This window comes from Lynx rufus, unplaced genomic scaffold (genome assembly GCF_022079265.1).
Source record: "Lynx rufus isolate CCGP_SWC_20201006 ecotype Redwood Valley unplaced genomic scaffold, mLynRuf1.p SCAF_8, whole genome shotgun sequence".
Taxonomy (NCBI): domain Eukaryota; kingdom Metazoa; phylum Chordata; class Mammalia; order Carnivora; family Felidae; genus Lynx; species Lynx rufus.
In genome coordinates, this window is record NW_025814896.1 from 52,334,179 (window position 1) to 52,350,659 (window position 16,481).

The 16,481-nt window shown below is 41.7% G+C and overlaps 1 protein-coding gene across 8 annotated transcripts in view; it reads right to left on the reverse strand.

The window, feature by feature from the left end:
- The window catches only part of LIMS1 (LIM zinc finger domain containing 1), a 157,129-nt gene that overhangs the window by 36,872 nt on the left and 103,776 nt on the right, over window positions 1-16,481 (reverse strand). The gene's annotated exons all lie outside the window — the stretch shown is intronic.

Sequence of the window (16,481 nt, forward strand, 5' to 3'; positions counted from 1 at the left end):
TCTATGAGTATACAATGTCCTTAGGCAAACGATATATGGATATCCATGGATTCTCCATTATTTAAGCATATAAGATGCTGAGTGAAAAGGGCTGTCTGTGCACCCTTGTATCTGAGTAAGGATCAGTAACTATGAGGCCACTGCAAGGTCAGGTGGTACTATTCACCCAAAAGGACTGCAAAGGGGAATCAGCTGGTCAATCACTTCTTTTCCAGCTATAAGCTAATAACAGAACAGAACACAGCTAAGAGAAATGCATGGTTATTTTTCCAAGAGGACATGGAGGTCATTTCAGGCCAAATAAACACCACTGCTTAAGTTTTATATCCAGGCATTTTGTTACTTTTAAACCATTTTTGGCACTTAATAATCTCTCTCTAAGAAATGCAAACAATCTTTTTAGATTGTGTTTGTAACAATGAGAAAAATATTTACCTAAATGCTTTTGATGGCACCTCAGTGGCATCAAAATAGTCTTTGAAACAGGGCAGGAGGCTGTTTAAAAAAAAAATACCCCAAAGCCAGTTTTGTCTGAATAGTGGGCCTGTTAGGTGGCTTCTGCTGAAGAACTAGGGTTTCCTGAGGCCCATGATTCCTTAAGGGTTCTTTCCAAAAGGTTCTATAACCTATGGTCTATGGACTATGACTACGGTCTATGGGAGACCCTACAGGACATGTCTGAACCCTAAACATCCCTTAAATCCATCCGGAGTAGACAGACTCATATTTCCTACACTCAACATTTTTTGATCATCTACTGTGAGCGATCTACTGTGCTGTGTTTTTGTCCATTTGGGCTGCTATAACAAAATACCACAGACTGGGTGGCTTATAAACAGCAGAAATTTATTTCTGACAGTGTTAGAGGCTCAAAGTACAAGGTCAAGGTGCCAGCATGTTCAGGTTCTGGTAAGAGCCCTCCTCCCCTCTTCCTCATTCATATCCTCTCACCGGTGTTCTTACATGGTGGCTAGGGCTGGGGAGCTCTGTGAGACCTCTTTTTTAAGGGCACTAATCCCATTCATGAAGGCTCCACCCTCACGACCGAAGCACCTCCTAAAAGCCCCACCCACCAATACCATCACCTTTGGGGGTTAGGATTTTGGCATATGAATTTTGAGGGGACATGAATATTCAGACCACAGCAGGCAGGATCTAGGACCCTGGTGGAGTGCATGTAACAGTCTGTTAGATGCTAAACTACACACAACATATCTTATGTTACGCTGACCACTCCAGTGTTCAGTAAAGAGTGCTGCAGTGCTTCAGACCCTACCAGTCCAGCGAGCTCCATGATTTCAGCCCAAACTCCACCCCTGACAGACTGCCTAGCCCGAGATACATAACTGACTGAGGGACATCACACAAAAATATTGTAGCTATAATCAGGAGCTCAAATACTTAAGTCCTAGATACAATCATGAGGATGGTTGCCAGAATTAAACACCAACTTTTTAATAACTGGCATTTTAAAATTAAAATTCTCTCAGATAGCAACAATTGAACTATGTGTATCACTACCAGATACGTAGCTCATCTATGTGGTTTTTAAAATTGAAGCTGAACATTTTGACCAACTGCTTCTAAAACACAGGACTTGAATACAGAAAAAAAAAGGCAGTGCTATTTACATGTTTTACGCCATTCCATAGACAGATGTGAAGATGTGGATGGCTAACCAAGCACTTGGCAATAACAACACCTAGAATGTAGCTTCTTCAACTTTAATCAAAGACTTCCATGTTGGGGTGCATGGGTGGCTCAGTCAGTTAAGTGTCTGACTTAAGCTCAGGTCATGATCTCGCGGTTCGTGAGTTTGAGTCCCAAGTCGGGCTCTGTGCTGACAGCTCACAGCCTGGAGCCTGCTTCGGATTCTGTGTTTCCCTCTCTCTTTGCCCCTCCTGGACTCATGTTCGCTAGCACTCTCAGTCTCTCTCTCTGTCTCTCCATCTCTCAAAAGTGAATAAACGTTAAAAACAAAAGCAAAACAAAAAAGGCTTCCATGAATACTGGGGTATTCAAATTGTTGAGATAGCCTGGTTAAGTTACCATATGACGAAATGAATTATTTTCACTGTGATTCTCTATTCTACTTAAATGGAAAATTTAATCTGATTTTCCCCCTACTATTAAAAACACAACAATCGTGACATGCAAGTGAAGATAATGGAGCTGGAAAGTTCTTTCTCATTTCCCAGAGACCAGGACAAATGCACTGTGTTTTCTTTCAACAGTCAATGAGGAAAGAGACAAAGGTCGGCTGGCCAGAAAGGATACGGGAGTTGCAATTAACATAGCATTTTTCTTGTCTGTTAAAATTGTTTCCTAATTCTGAGTTGCACAAGCAAAAAGAGAGCATTTATTACAACAGGGGCAAGAGAGTGAGAAAGAAATAAGATGTGTTTTCAATTAACTTCAAAGAAGAAAGGTGTTGTTACCTGCCCGCACAGGTGCTGATTACTGATTACAATCAAAGCAGAGAAGAACATCTTTGGCTTTGTTACTGTACTTTAGAAAGAACTGAAGAGACTAAGTGAACACTGTTATCACCTACCAGGAGGAAAGAACAGACTTAAAGGACCTCCTGCTCATCCCAAGTACTCAGAACAGTCCAGCAGAGATCCTGAGGCTGGGACTCCAGAAGAGAAAGCTATTTGCATATGATTGTAACACCGTCTGAAATGAAATTCACCTAAAAGTTAGAGCTCTGTGCTGTTGAAGACAGAAGATTTAGAGCACCCCAAATGTTGTGATATTTGAAGAAGTGTATTTATATCCCTCTAAAGGAAAATGAGTGAAACAGTCTCTGGTTGAAAATTTCCAAGAAGCACACTAGCAGGCACACTTTCAGTCCTAAAATCAAAAAATACACTGTTTCCAGTGAAAGTGTGTGAGGTAAAAATTCTTTCTCTGGTGTCTGGAAGGGCCCTGGTTTTATTCTTGAAGCCCACAACAGAGGAGTCAACTACTCAGGAGCCATCAGGCAGACAGCTGCCTCAGGCTCTCCTCCACACCCTGAGGATTCTGTGGCACAAGACAGGTCCCAAAGGTGCTCTGCAGCTCAGAAATACTCTGCCTGCAACAGGCACAAATTGTCGCAAATTATAGTTCAGTTTCTCAATCTTAACAAATTCAATAAGTATTAACAACCTACATAGTGGAATACTTCTTGGGAAGTACTTCTCTCTGGACAATCTCTAGAAGTTTTCCAACGTTACCCAACCAACCCATCCACAAACTTCAGCATGTAGAGGACACAGGGAGCCTGGGGAAGATGCAGGAATGAGAACTCACAGTGTTTCTCCCCTTTCTCCATGACACTCTTGTTGCATCCACACGACTCCTGAAACAGAATGCTACAGGCACCAGTGACAGTCACAACAAAGTTTATTGCAATGAGAGGCAAGGCCAACCAATCAGGACCAACACTGTTGATCAGAGTGCGGCCCCGAACAGCCGGGGTACAGAGTTTTTAAAGCCGATCACATAGTTTTATCATTACCTGGGAACAGAACAGAGAAACAGTTCCCAGATGAGTTGGAAACAGTTCCCAGATGAGTCAGAAACGGTTGCCGGATGAGGTGATTATTTTAGACTTTCTGCCCCTAAGTTGCAACCAGTGGATCTCCTTGACCTTGCCCCGATGCTCTTTTCTGTGAACTTTTGTTTCCTTTGTTGGTGAAGCCTGATTTACAAGAGTAGATTTTCGAGAGTACCAAGGGTAATTTACAAGAGTAAAGCAAGGCTGTTATCTCTTGACCTTCAGGGTCAGAACAAAGCTGTTATTTTTCAAGCTACAGCGTCAACACAAAGCTGTTAGCCCTACACTACAATTTAACCCTTACACTCTGATGCTGACAGGTCTACTTTATTAAGAGACATTCTGGACAACGTGCAGAGAAAAACCAACAGAGTTCAAGACAGTTCGTGACACCCTTCTCTCTTGGGTACAGATGTAACAGTGCTGACTTGCTGCCTGCATCCAGCCACCCTGTCTTTGCAGTAATGATGACACTCCCATCCCACAGAGCAACCCACTAGAGAAGGAAAGATACAAAACTAGATCTGGGAGGGGGAACACCAGAGTGGCTTAGTCAGCTGAGTGTCCGACTTCGGCTCAGGTCATGATCTCCTACTTTGTGAGTTCGAGCCCCACATCAGGCTCTGTGAGGACAGCTCAGAGCCTGGAGCCTGCTTCTGTCTCCCTGTTTCTTTCGAATTCTGTCTCCCTTTCTTTCTGCTGCTCACACTCCGCTCTCCTGCTCACACTCTGTCTCTCTCTCAAAAAATAAATGAACACTAAAAAAATTCAAAACTAGATCGGGAAAGTGGCAGAAGATGTGGCAACAAGGCAAAATCAGTAATAACCAAAAACTAACAAAGGACGTGAATGGGCAACCTCAGCTTCCGGAAGCCCCATGTGTATGGAAGTGTGAGCACTCTGAGACAGGATCACTGGGTTGCACTGTTTTGTTTGGCAAGTTGAATTTCTCCACCCCCATCAGCCCCTAAGCAACATAGCTTGTTACAGAACATTTATAAAAGGCACAGAAGACCCACTCATCTAGGAGACCTGCCATCTAGAGATAAGTACTGCAATATGTTGATCTCTATTCCTTGTAAAATACATATATACACATGATTTATTTACAGGGCAAGACTGTTGCATGGTGATTGTTCAGAATTATCTTTAATAGTATCAAACATACCTAGTACTGGACATAAAAAGACACAAACCTAAAAGGACATAAAGTTCTTTGGATGAATACTACTGCCCCTTTTCCCCTGCTTTCTGCTTATCCAAAACTTGCCCAGTCCTCAAATTTCTATTCAAGGTCTTCTCTAAGAAGCCTCCTGTGAGCATTCTAGCCTGTACTAAATTGTTTAGCATGTACAGTGCTCAAGTGGGTAAGATTTCAGTCGATTCCACATTGTGTTCTACACTGCAAAGATGGTTCTTCTCTTAAGAACACCATGAGCCCTTTAGTGTGAAAATTTCCATGGAGTCTTCATATCAAGCACCCTCTTAGTAGGCAATAATTAAAGTGGCCCTTTTGCGAAAAGTTGCTATACAACAGAGCTACGGAGGTGCTGGTAAGCCACCACCATCCCCAGAAACCCAAGACAACTCGGTGTAGCATCAGTATGTACTTCAGCATGACATTTTCTTGTCAGTAAAGAGAACTCTCTTAACAAGATATCATCACTGCGGTCTGAAACCTATAAGCTTTCTAACAAAATTTCTCTCGCTAGATCCCCATGGTTGCTCAGTAAGCAGAGTGTTTGGTCAATTGAAAAAACTTTCTTAAAATCCTCTTTCATAGGTTAGGCAATTTTTCTCTGATTTTTTAAACATCCTCACTGGAAAATGTCTCTGTAGCAGCTCCTCCATTATCCAAATCATTTCTCCCTGTTACTCGTATGGTGACCCACTAACACATATTCTCACCCCAAGCATCTTTTTAAAATGATACATTGTGTCCTGACCAAAATAGATGAATTTGAGAAAGCCTTTTATTTCAAATATAGAACAGTATTTTTAGCTAAGAGTGTTGACTAAAAGAATGTCCAGCTTACCAGGGAAATCCCTCAGTGAATCCATGGGCACCTTATATGGCTGGAGTGGCCATCAGCACCCAACTTTCTGGCTCTAAATTACATTCTTATTTTAGTTCTGACTCAGCTGGGATGTCTCACTGAACTGACCTTCAGTTAAGATGGGACAGGAAGTCAATGGGAGTTTTTACTCTGTGAATAAGCTTCACACGAGTGATAAGGTAAAAGAAAACCATGAGAATTTCAGTAAGGAAGGACAGAAAAAAACCCACACTGTACTCGAGGTAAAACAACCCTTTCAAACTTAAATCTACATCTTCCATTTTCAGTTGTTTTATTTATTTTTAACACAGAACATGTTTTCACGTATATTTTGTTACATTAAACAACATTTGAAAATATTGGGCAGAATTAAACAGAAGAACTGAAAATTATTTGGCTAACTTTAAAAAGGTAATTCTTCTCTTTTAACTTCATATTCTGTGAAGTTCACATAGAAAGACAAGGAACTGCTTTAGCTACCGTGACTTACAGTTTCCCATATGTATAATCAAAAGATGTGGAAATGATCAGGAGGCCTGAGCACCTGGTGGTGTCATTGTAAGGCTACCTAGTACACGGGTTGAGCTTCAGTTTCTCCCAGGTGTCTTTGGCATGTTCCTCCTCTTTTTCTGCCTCCTGTCCTCAGCTCTTCTCTTTCCCCATGGAGCTTACTATTCTCTGTCACAGAATGAAGTCTGGGTTTTTGAAAGCAGTTTACAAGGTTAGGTAGGAAGCTTCATGTTCAGTTCCTTTACCTCTTCTCAAGGAGACATACTCTGTGAATCCAGCAGTAATAACATAAAGGTATGATCATTATGACTGCAGACAGATTCCTCATTTCCTGATGGAAGATTACTGGAATATCTTTGGTGTGCTGATGATGGGAAAGTGCTTTCTCCGCAGCCTGCTGGCCCGGAGGCCTTTCAGCAGAGGGCGCTGGAGACACTGACTGGAGGAAAGGGTTTTGCATGCTGCTCCTGGCAAGCTCAGTAGGCAAGTGCGTGTGGGGGCAGGGCTTTCTCAGGTCCAGCCTCTGGCAGCACATACATTTTCTTCAGTGCCCAGTTCACATGTGCATGGCAGCCAGAAGCAGTGAATGGCAAGCAGCTTTCCTGGTGGCAATGCCTGGTGGTTCTGCAGCAGTGGGGGCCTCTGGCTCCTGCAGCGTGTGGCAGCCCACAGCACACTGACCACCCAGCCCTGCCTCTCCAACCACCACACTGCCCACCGCTCCCATTCTTAGCACTTCTGTAGTAGAGAGCCTTGTGGCACCCTGCAGGGAGAGTCTCCTACAAGTTCAGGTTTCTAGCAACATATGTTTCACTGCGGCAGCACCGTAGCAACTGCTCTGCTATTCCCATCCACGGTGAGTCCTGGGTGGGGAGGAGGGCTCTTCGCTGCTTAGAGGTGCTATTCCCACACTCTTAGCCTTCTCTCTGCTTCTTACTAGTCAACCTCTTACTACTGCAAACCTTTACTGGAGTTAATAACTCTTTTTATCTTTTTGTGAAACCTTCCTCCTTCAAATTACAGTAAAACCTTGGTTTGTGAGCATAATTCGTTCCAGAAACATGCTTGTAATCCAAAGCACTTGTATATCAAAGCAAATTTCAAGAACCACTGGTACAGTTGTGATCATGTGATGTTTGGCATCATGTACTTACTCGTATTGCAAGACATCACTCATTTATCAAGTTAAAATTTATTAGAAATGTTGGCTCTTGCAGAACACTTGCAGAACAAGTTACTTGCAATCCAAGGTTTTAGTATACTGCGTGGCTTTTTCTCTCCTGACTGGATCCAGACTGAACCACAGCTGATATGAGAGGCCAAAATCAGGACTCTTTAATTGATTGTTCTTAGACCTCATCGGGTCCTTTATCCAATATGAGGCATCTGTCTCACTTAAAACAACTGGATTTGTGTTTGAAACTAGAAAGGGAAGGGAGGCGTGGATTATAAAATGAAAAGTCCAGCATAATAAAATGGCCAGCTAGATAAGAATTCAAGACAGTCGACCTCACTCTTTGTGTCTCCAAGCCAGAGGCCACAAATGGACTCAAGGTTCAACTCAGGGCAAGAGTATATGGCACTCCCCTCCTCCCCCCCAACCTAGTACAGAGCAGAAATTCCTTCCTGTGATCACTCTCTTGTACCAGGGGCATGTCTGGGGACCAGTCAACCTGGGTTCTTATATTTTCACGCTAGGTATTAACCCAGGAAAGAGGCAAACAAGGGACACACTTCTGTTTCAGTCTTCAAGGAACAAAAGAGGAGAATAAAGGAGCCTTTATTAACCTTTAGTAAGCTCTCACTTACTAAACATCTTCAAGACTGTAAGGAGGCTGATGATAAGAACTGCAAGCTTCCTGGGCACTTACTATGTACCAGAACACTTGGTTATGGGGTATTCTGTGCTACTTCATGTCAGTGCTATACAAGTTTCCTTGGTCACAGCAATTCCTGTTTCCCTTCCTGTCATGACAGTCCTGGTGTGTAATAACTAAGCAGCAGCCTGCTTCCTAAACAGTCCCTCAATTTCAGAATACTTGTGGTGGAAAGGACCATGCACACCACTTAGCAGTGACTTGCATTGCATCTCTGCAGGTATGGTCACACCAAAAGCCTGTTTGTGGGCACAGCCAGAAAGCACAGTTCCAGGAGAGCCTGAAAGTCAGCCCCTTGAGGGCTCCAAGGCCTATGCCAGGATTCTCAGCTTCATTTTCTGAGGAGAGATCAGGCAAAATCTAAAATGTGATATAGTAATATTCTAAACAACTTCTGTCATAAAAATGCGCTTTTAAGGGATGATACATTATCTTATTATTATCTGTTCTGTTTCCTCTTCATCTACCTTCTTTCAGTCCCCATACATACAAAAGCTGAACTGACAAACTCTGAGTCACGAAACACGGCAGCAGCTGGCACGACAGGGAGCAGACCAGCCCTGTGGGCCTTCTTTCCCTTCCCTTTACAGACATCCTGGTGGCCTTCATCTGCAACCCTAAACAGGCTAGTGACAGACCAACTTCACAAGGGCTGTAGCTGTTCAGCCTGCTTTCCCTTCCCATTCTTGCAGGACTCTTTGAGGACACTGCTCCTCCCTCCTCCTTCTGGAGCATGGCCTCTACTTGCCACAAAGAGGCCAGAGCCACCATCCAGTTTCCACCCCAACTACAAACCTTCCAGAAATATTGTTTCTAAAGAACAACGTACAAGAAAAAAAATCAGGGAAAAGGCTTGGGGAGAGAAACAACACCACAGAGCTTGCAAAGACTATTTCAGTGACTTTTACCATTGAGGCTTACACACCTGCACATGCTGGTGTGTGTGTTGTCTTCTAATATGTAATTGCTTAAATAATATTAAACAAAACTTAAACCTTCCTGACTATAGGGCATGGAGACTCCTTGCTCTAATCCTCTTATAAACAGAACTGACACCAAGGATTTTAGTTTAGGACAGCAAACGTGTACTGGGATGACAATGTCTATATAAATCTTTAACCATAGCAACGCATAAAACAGAATGATCTCTTCTCATGGCATAAATAAGGAAGCAAAATGTCATCAAAACTAACTTGGTACCAGGTCAAATTCTAAGCTGGAAAAATAGAGCAAAATACTTGAGTTCTTAAACAGCTTGGAATCTAGTAGGAAAGCAAATCAAATGATGAAATGCTGAGAATGGTCCACATAAACTAATAAAACCATATGGTCTGAATATAAGTAAAAGAGCTGTCTAGCCCTCAAGTGATTGTATCTGTGATGTTGCATCAAAAATCAATGATCTGTCTCTATTAAAAGTGGTAGTCATTTCTACTCTTCCACAGATAACGATATTTCAAACAAGTAGAGACAAATGATCACCATTATTTCAAGAGACAGTTTTATCCTTTTAGATAAAATTGCTCTGAAATAAAGGAAATAGTTCTGTATTGAAAGGATAAATGAAAAGCAAACATCAAATTAATCACTATGTTAAGATGCTAGCAAAGGGGGGGTGCCTGGGTGGCTCAGTCAGTTAAGTGTCTGACTTCGGCTCAGGTCATGATTTCACAGTTGGTGGGTTCAAGCCCAGCGTCGGGCTCTGTGCTGACAGCTCAGAGCCTGGAGCCTGCTTTGATTCTGTGTCTCCCTCTCTCTTTGCCCCTCGCCTGCTCACACTCTGTCTCTCTCAAAAATAAATAAACATTAAAAAAATAAAAAAAAAAGATGCTAGCAAAAGCAAAGGGACAGAAGAACAGTTAATATTTTAAAAGGACAAAATCCAAATTTTACACTGCTGTCATGATAAACATTTTAAGAGTCATATGGGATGCATGAAGGCTTTCAGGGACAGAGTGGGAAGGGATGAGGGGGAAAAATCACATGGCACAGTTCATTATCATGAGCACAAATACAATCAGTGCTCAATATTATAATGGCTCATAAAGCAATGTGTTTTCTCATCCAGATATCAATCTATATACTTGCTATGCAGGTACAGACTGCCTCTAGGTAAACTGCCTATATAAACACATATGAACAAGCCAGTTTACCTTCCCTTTTATTGAATGTTTCCATGTAAATGCAGACAGCTGGAGTCATTATCACACAGCCCAGAGGTCAGAACCCCAGGGGGTCACACTTAGCTCTGTAGAAGCAGTTTCAGACAGGCCATGATCTACATTTTGGTTCTTTCGTAACATTTGCATTCCCTCTTATATTTTTCAAGACTCAAATGGCACAGAAAGAAGCCAGAGGCTTTTCTGCAGCTCATTTACCATTCATTTGACCCTAAACATCATTTTGTGCCCTAAGGTCTGGCACTGCCTTGCAGAGAAAGAACAAACTGTCCTGAACCATGAGAATTCTGAGTACATGCTCCTTTGGGTATTCTTTCTTGATTTTGCACATGTTAAGTGGCTCCAGCACTTAATTTTTAACAAGGTGTCTTTCAAGGAGAGACCACAGCAGAATTCCAACAAATTACTAACATAGGTACTCAGGAAGCAAAGAGAAACTAATGTTCAGCTTTGCTAACAGATGTGTCTTCCCAAATAGTAAAAATGGAAAGTGTCCAGTCATTTGATATTCAAAACGAAATACAATTCCTCCTTGAATAACTCTAAATCTGTTAATATCAAAACACCTTTTCTTTTTATCAATCATATTCAGTTGGCAAATGGAGAAACTCAAGCTCCTAAAAATAAGTGACTCGTAAAAGTCAATTACTAAGTGGTGATACCAGATATTGGATGTAGTCTCTGCTACCCCAGACTCTAAACTATAATGGCCCACAGTCCATGAGCCAAGCTCTTATTTTCAAAATAAACGTAAATTGTCCCACAGATGAAACAAATCTCTCTCTGCCATGGAGGTAAGAACAGTAAATGAGATGTTCAGTCCAATCTCTTTTGATACAAATTGAGAAAGGCTTAATAATTACCACAGGTAGACCTCCTTGGGTAAGGTAAGGGGCTCCTATCTCTTTCCACTCTCCTCCTCCCATCAACCTCCAAATTACACATACTAGAGCCACAAATGCTGAAATCCTGGTTGGTTTATATGACACTGACAGGCAAGTGACTGACAGACTCTCGTTATAGATGTTGGGTAAGGCAAACTACTGATAAGCCCAGCAAGTGTTAAATTATAATGTGTTACACAGGAGGGAAAGGTTAAAATTGTGCCACTCATCATGATACATATCAAAAAATTATAAACTCCAATTACTGAAGATTTCAAACACATATTAAACTAGTGGGGAAAATAAAATGAATCCCCTCATATCCAGCTCAGTGCCAAAAGTTATTAAACCGTGACCAATTTGTTTTATCTATTCTTCAACCATAAAATATTTTGAAGCAAATTCCATACATATCATTTGATCCATAAATTCTTCAGCATATAACCATAATGTATATATTCAAGCTCTATTTTCCCCTACAGGGATGTAATATAGCATAGTAAATTGTGAAGGAGGCTCATTATAGAGATGCTTGAGTTCTACCTACTACTATTTCAAAATTACAGATTCTTGGGGCACCTGAGTGGCTCATTCTGTTGAGCATCTGACTCTTGATTTTGGTTCAGGTCATGATCCCTGGGTTGTGGGACTCATAAGTGGGGGTAGACTGTCCTCCACTAGTTTTCAAATCATACTGAGACACCTCAGCAGCTGCCAAAGGACTAGGGGAAGGTTCAGGAAAAGAATCCGGTCTAGCCATCCCACCCCTTCCCTTCTCATCACTTCCACAGAGCATCACTGCTTTTGTTCTACACACCACAGTGCCCAGGGACATCCTGTCTGGAAAAGATGATTTTTTTAAAAACCTTCTGACTGGAACTTCAACTTCTTTCTGAGATTTTCAGATACCTGTTTTTGTTTTTTTGGTCCATTCCTGTGAAAATCAGAAGCTCTAAAAACATTGACCAGTTTTCTGAAATGGTCTGATATTTTACCACTTCTATTATGAGTGAAAGTTAACTTACTGGTATATACCAGTTTTAACTGGTGACTGAGTAGATCAATCTCAGTCTTTAGTTCTCTCTATATAGCTCAGAAGACCACCCTAAGTTCATTCACAGAGAAGCATCTTTCCTGGAAACAATCTTGTAACTCCTTCTTTTTCCCTTCAAACATGGCTGAAACATTCCAAATGAGCAGCCTGCATGTAAGCTGTGGCCCAGTTCTAGGTCCATGCACAATCATACTTCTTCCCCATAATACTATCATTTTTTTCATTTCTATAACTCCTAAACAGAATTTTGATAATAAAATGTACCATTTAATCTCAGTACCATTTGACAATGCCTTCTTTAAGTTTTTATAATAGCAGATGGCAATACAAAGATGTACAAAGGTGACAGCAGTAATCTGCTAAATTGCAGAATCGGTTACAGTGGCCACAAAACCTATCAAAATCCAACAGACGTGTTCCCAAAGAAGACAATCAGGTGGCCAACAAACATATGAAAAGATGCTCAATCTCACTACACATCAGGGAAATGCAAATCAAAACCACTTGTGATATCACTTCACACCAGTCAGAACATCAGTTATTAAAAAGACAAGAGGATAGGGCACCTGGGTGGCTCAGTGGATTAAAGCCCCATGTCAGGCTCTGTGCTGACAGTTCAGAGCCTGGAGCTTGCTTCAGATTCTGTGTCTCCCCCACCCCTCTCTGCCCCTCCCCTGCTCTCTCTGTCTCTCTCTCCCAAAAATAAATAAATATTAAAAACAAAAAAGAAGACAAGAGGAGCCCCTGTCTGGCTCTGTCAGAAGAGCATGCAACTCTTGATCTCAGGGTCATGAGTTCGAGCCCCACATTGGGTGTAGAGATTACTTAAATGAATAAATAAACACAACAAGAAATAACAATTGTTACTGTTAACAAGAAAAAAATAACAAGAAAAAAACACAACAAGAAATAACAATTGTTGGCAAAGATGTGGAGAAAAGGGAACTCTCATGCATTGTTGGTGGGAATGTAAACTGGTGCAGTCATTACAGGAAACAATATGGAGGTTCCTCAAAAAACACCAAATGACTTAGGAATTCCACTACTGGGTATTCGCCCAAAGAAAACAAAAACATTAGTTTAAAAAACATATATATGCATCCCTATGTTTACTGCAGCACTATTTATAATAAGTAAGATACGGACACAACCTAAGTGCCCATGATAGATGAATGATAAAAAATGTGGTATGAGCAAGCAACTTTTTTTTTATGTTTACTTATTTATTTTGAGGGAGACAGAGACAGTGCAAGTTGGGGAGGGGCAGAGAGGGAGGGAGAGAGACAGAATCCCAAGCAGACTCTGTGCTGCCTGTGCAGAGCCTGACATGGGGCTCAAACCCATGAAACTGCAAGATCATGACCTGAGCTGAAACCAAGAGTCAGATGCTTAACCGACTGAGCCACCCACGTGCCTCAAGCATGTAACTCTTGATTTCAAGGTTGTAAGTTTAAGCCTCATGCTGGAGGTAGAGTTTACTTAAAAAAAAAAAGAGAGAGAGAGATGTTGTATGTATATTTACAATGAAATATTATTCAGCTATTAAAAGAATGAAATCTTGCCATTTGTGATAACATGGATGAACCTACAGTGTATTTGCTATGTAAAGTAAGGCAGAAAAGATAAATACCATGTAATTTCACTTATATGTGGAACCTAAAAAACAAATGAATAAAAAACAGAAACAGACTACATAAATACAGAGAACAAAATGATGGTTGCTAGAGGAGAGGAGAGAGGGGAATGGGTGAAATAAGTGAAGGGAATTAAGAGGTACAAACACCCAGTTATAAAATACATCACAGAGATGAAAAGTACAGCATAGGGGATATAATCAATAATACTGTAATAACATTGTATTCTGACAGATGGTGACTACTCTTAATGTGGTGAGCATTTGGTTATGTATATGATTGTCGAATCACTGCGTCATACATCTGAACTCCTACGATATCTTGTATACTGACTGTACTTCAATAACAAAAACATTGTTCATTTATTTTAAGAGAGAGAGAGAGAGAGAAAGAGAGAGAGCACATATGAGCAGGGGAGGGTCAGAGAGAGAACGAGACAGAGGATAGGAAGCAGGCTCCACGCGGACAGCAGAGAGCCCCCAACGCGGGGCTCAAACTTATGAACTGTGAGATCATGACATGAGCCAAAGTTGGAGGCCCAACTGACTGAGACCCAGGTGCCCCAGAAACATTTTTTGTTTTGTTTTGTTTTTATTTATTTATTTATTTATTTATTTTTTAAATTTTTTTTTTCAACGTTTATTTATTTTTTGGGACAGAAAGAGAGCATGAACGGGGGAGGGGCAGAGAGAGAGGGAGACACAGAATCGGAAACAGGCTCCAGGCTCTGAGCCATCAGCCCAGAGCCGGACGCGGGGCTCGAACTCACGGACTGCGAGATCGTGACCTGGCTGAAGTCGGACGCTTAACCGACTGCGCCACCCAGGCGCCCCATGTTTTGTTTTGTTTTTAAAGCACAAAACAAACAGTCATGTTTTTAAAAGCCTCACTTATGTCTTGTAATGGCTTCATATTTAGTTTGGAAAGAAAAACCAAAATATTCTACTCTGATTTTACAATCTCTTCAATGAATGACCTAATACAATGCTCTCATAGTTCATTTCATTTATTCACAAATATTAACTGAACATCTAGTAGTTTAACATTTATTTATTTTTGAGAAACAGCGTGAGCAGTGGAGGGGCAGAGAGAGAGGGAGACACAGAAACCGAAGCAGGCTCCAGGCTCTAGGCTGTCAGCACAGAGCTGGATGTGGGCCTGAACTCACAAACCGCAAGATTGTGACATGAACTGAAGTTGGACACTTAACCGACTCAGCCACCCAGGCACCCCTGAACATCTAGTAGTTTAAATTGTGCTAGTCACAAAGTGAGTTAGAAACTACTCCCAGCCTGGATCTGACAGTTACCTTTACATAGATGGTATCTGACACCATGAATACTGAAGAGCTTTTGGAAACACTAGCAAGGGCAACAACAAATGAGAAATCGAAAAGAAGCAGTAACTAGTAGGAAAACTAAGAAAAGGCAGCATTGGGGAGATGAACGAAGGAGAAAGTTTTAAGAAGGAAGTATTACTGCTATACAAATTCAAAAAGAAGTAAAGGCAAAGTAACTTGATTTATAGTGACAGCCTTGGGATTGTGAGGTGGGCCTCCCTCCCACGACAGACACTTACTTCCTCCCTGCCAGCTAGCAGTACAGCGAAGAGACTCACTACTTACTACGGATTGTATGAGAGGGATGATCGGATAAAGGCTGCTGCCAGAGAGGGAAAACGTAACCTAAGGAATGGCTCTGGATCAGTGATGTGTGACCATGAGGTCTAGGTGACCAAGCTGATAGGAGGGAATACAAGGAACCACAAAGTTGACAACAAGCTACCATGATTTTCATTTATTCCTACAACTCAGTGAACTTTTTTTATGAGTATTACGTAGAAACCGCTGTGAAGGAAAAAAATGGGGGGGGGGGACAAATCCCTAACAAATGATCAATGCACAGCTTTGCCTTCAGACATCTTAGTTTAGCAAAGAAGCCTAGATGCATGTACAACTGACAGTGACATAAGCTAGACTGTATCCTATGGGATAGTGGGGCACATGGCACCGGGTGGGCAGGGGTGACGAGAAGCAGCGGGCTTGGGGATGAAGAATTCTGCTCTCCTGCAGTCTTGCCCTTCACTGATTGTGCAAAGGCAGGATTAAGCAAGAGAACACATGAAAATGTCTAATAGCACTAGCTTCATACAAGTTCGACATGCTACTTTCTTTCATGGATTCCCTCTGTCTTCATTCAACAAACAATTAAAGCAGTGAGTGGAGCGTGAAATCGGGGATGGCACAGCAGGATGGGAAGAAAACATGGAAGGCAGGCATAGTGCTTCATTCATTCACAAAGGTACAAGCAGATCTCGATGGACAGGGCCAATGACGGATATGAGATGATTCAGAGACATATATATAAGGATTGTGAATGAAGAGAAACAGAGGGCTGATTTTAACATTTAACATTTGACTGACTTGGTGTTCTTATTCTCTATGCATCATACACAACTGGTCCTGACTACCCTGACTTCATTCTTTCCAGGTTCCCCAGGCTGAGTTAAGTGGCACAGTCCACCCCTTTGTGGCAGGCAGCCCAGAGGATAACCCTGGAGACCCCGCCTCTTGGAACTGACAAAGATTCTCTCCTTGATGAACTCCAACCATGCTCTTTTAAGCTCTTTCTTACTGGGCCCTGACTTTTGAGTTTCTACAGCCAGAATCAGAGTAACTTAACCTCCCACCCTTGAGATCTACTCAGTCTCTCCAACTAACAAGGTTCTTCATCCTCCATCATTCC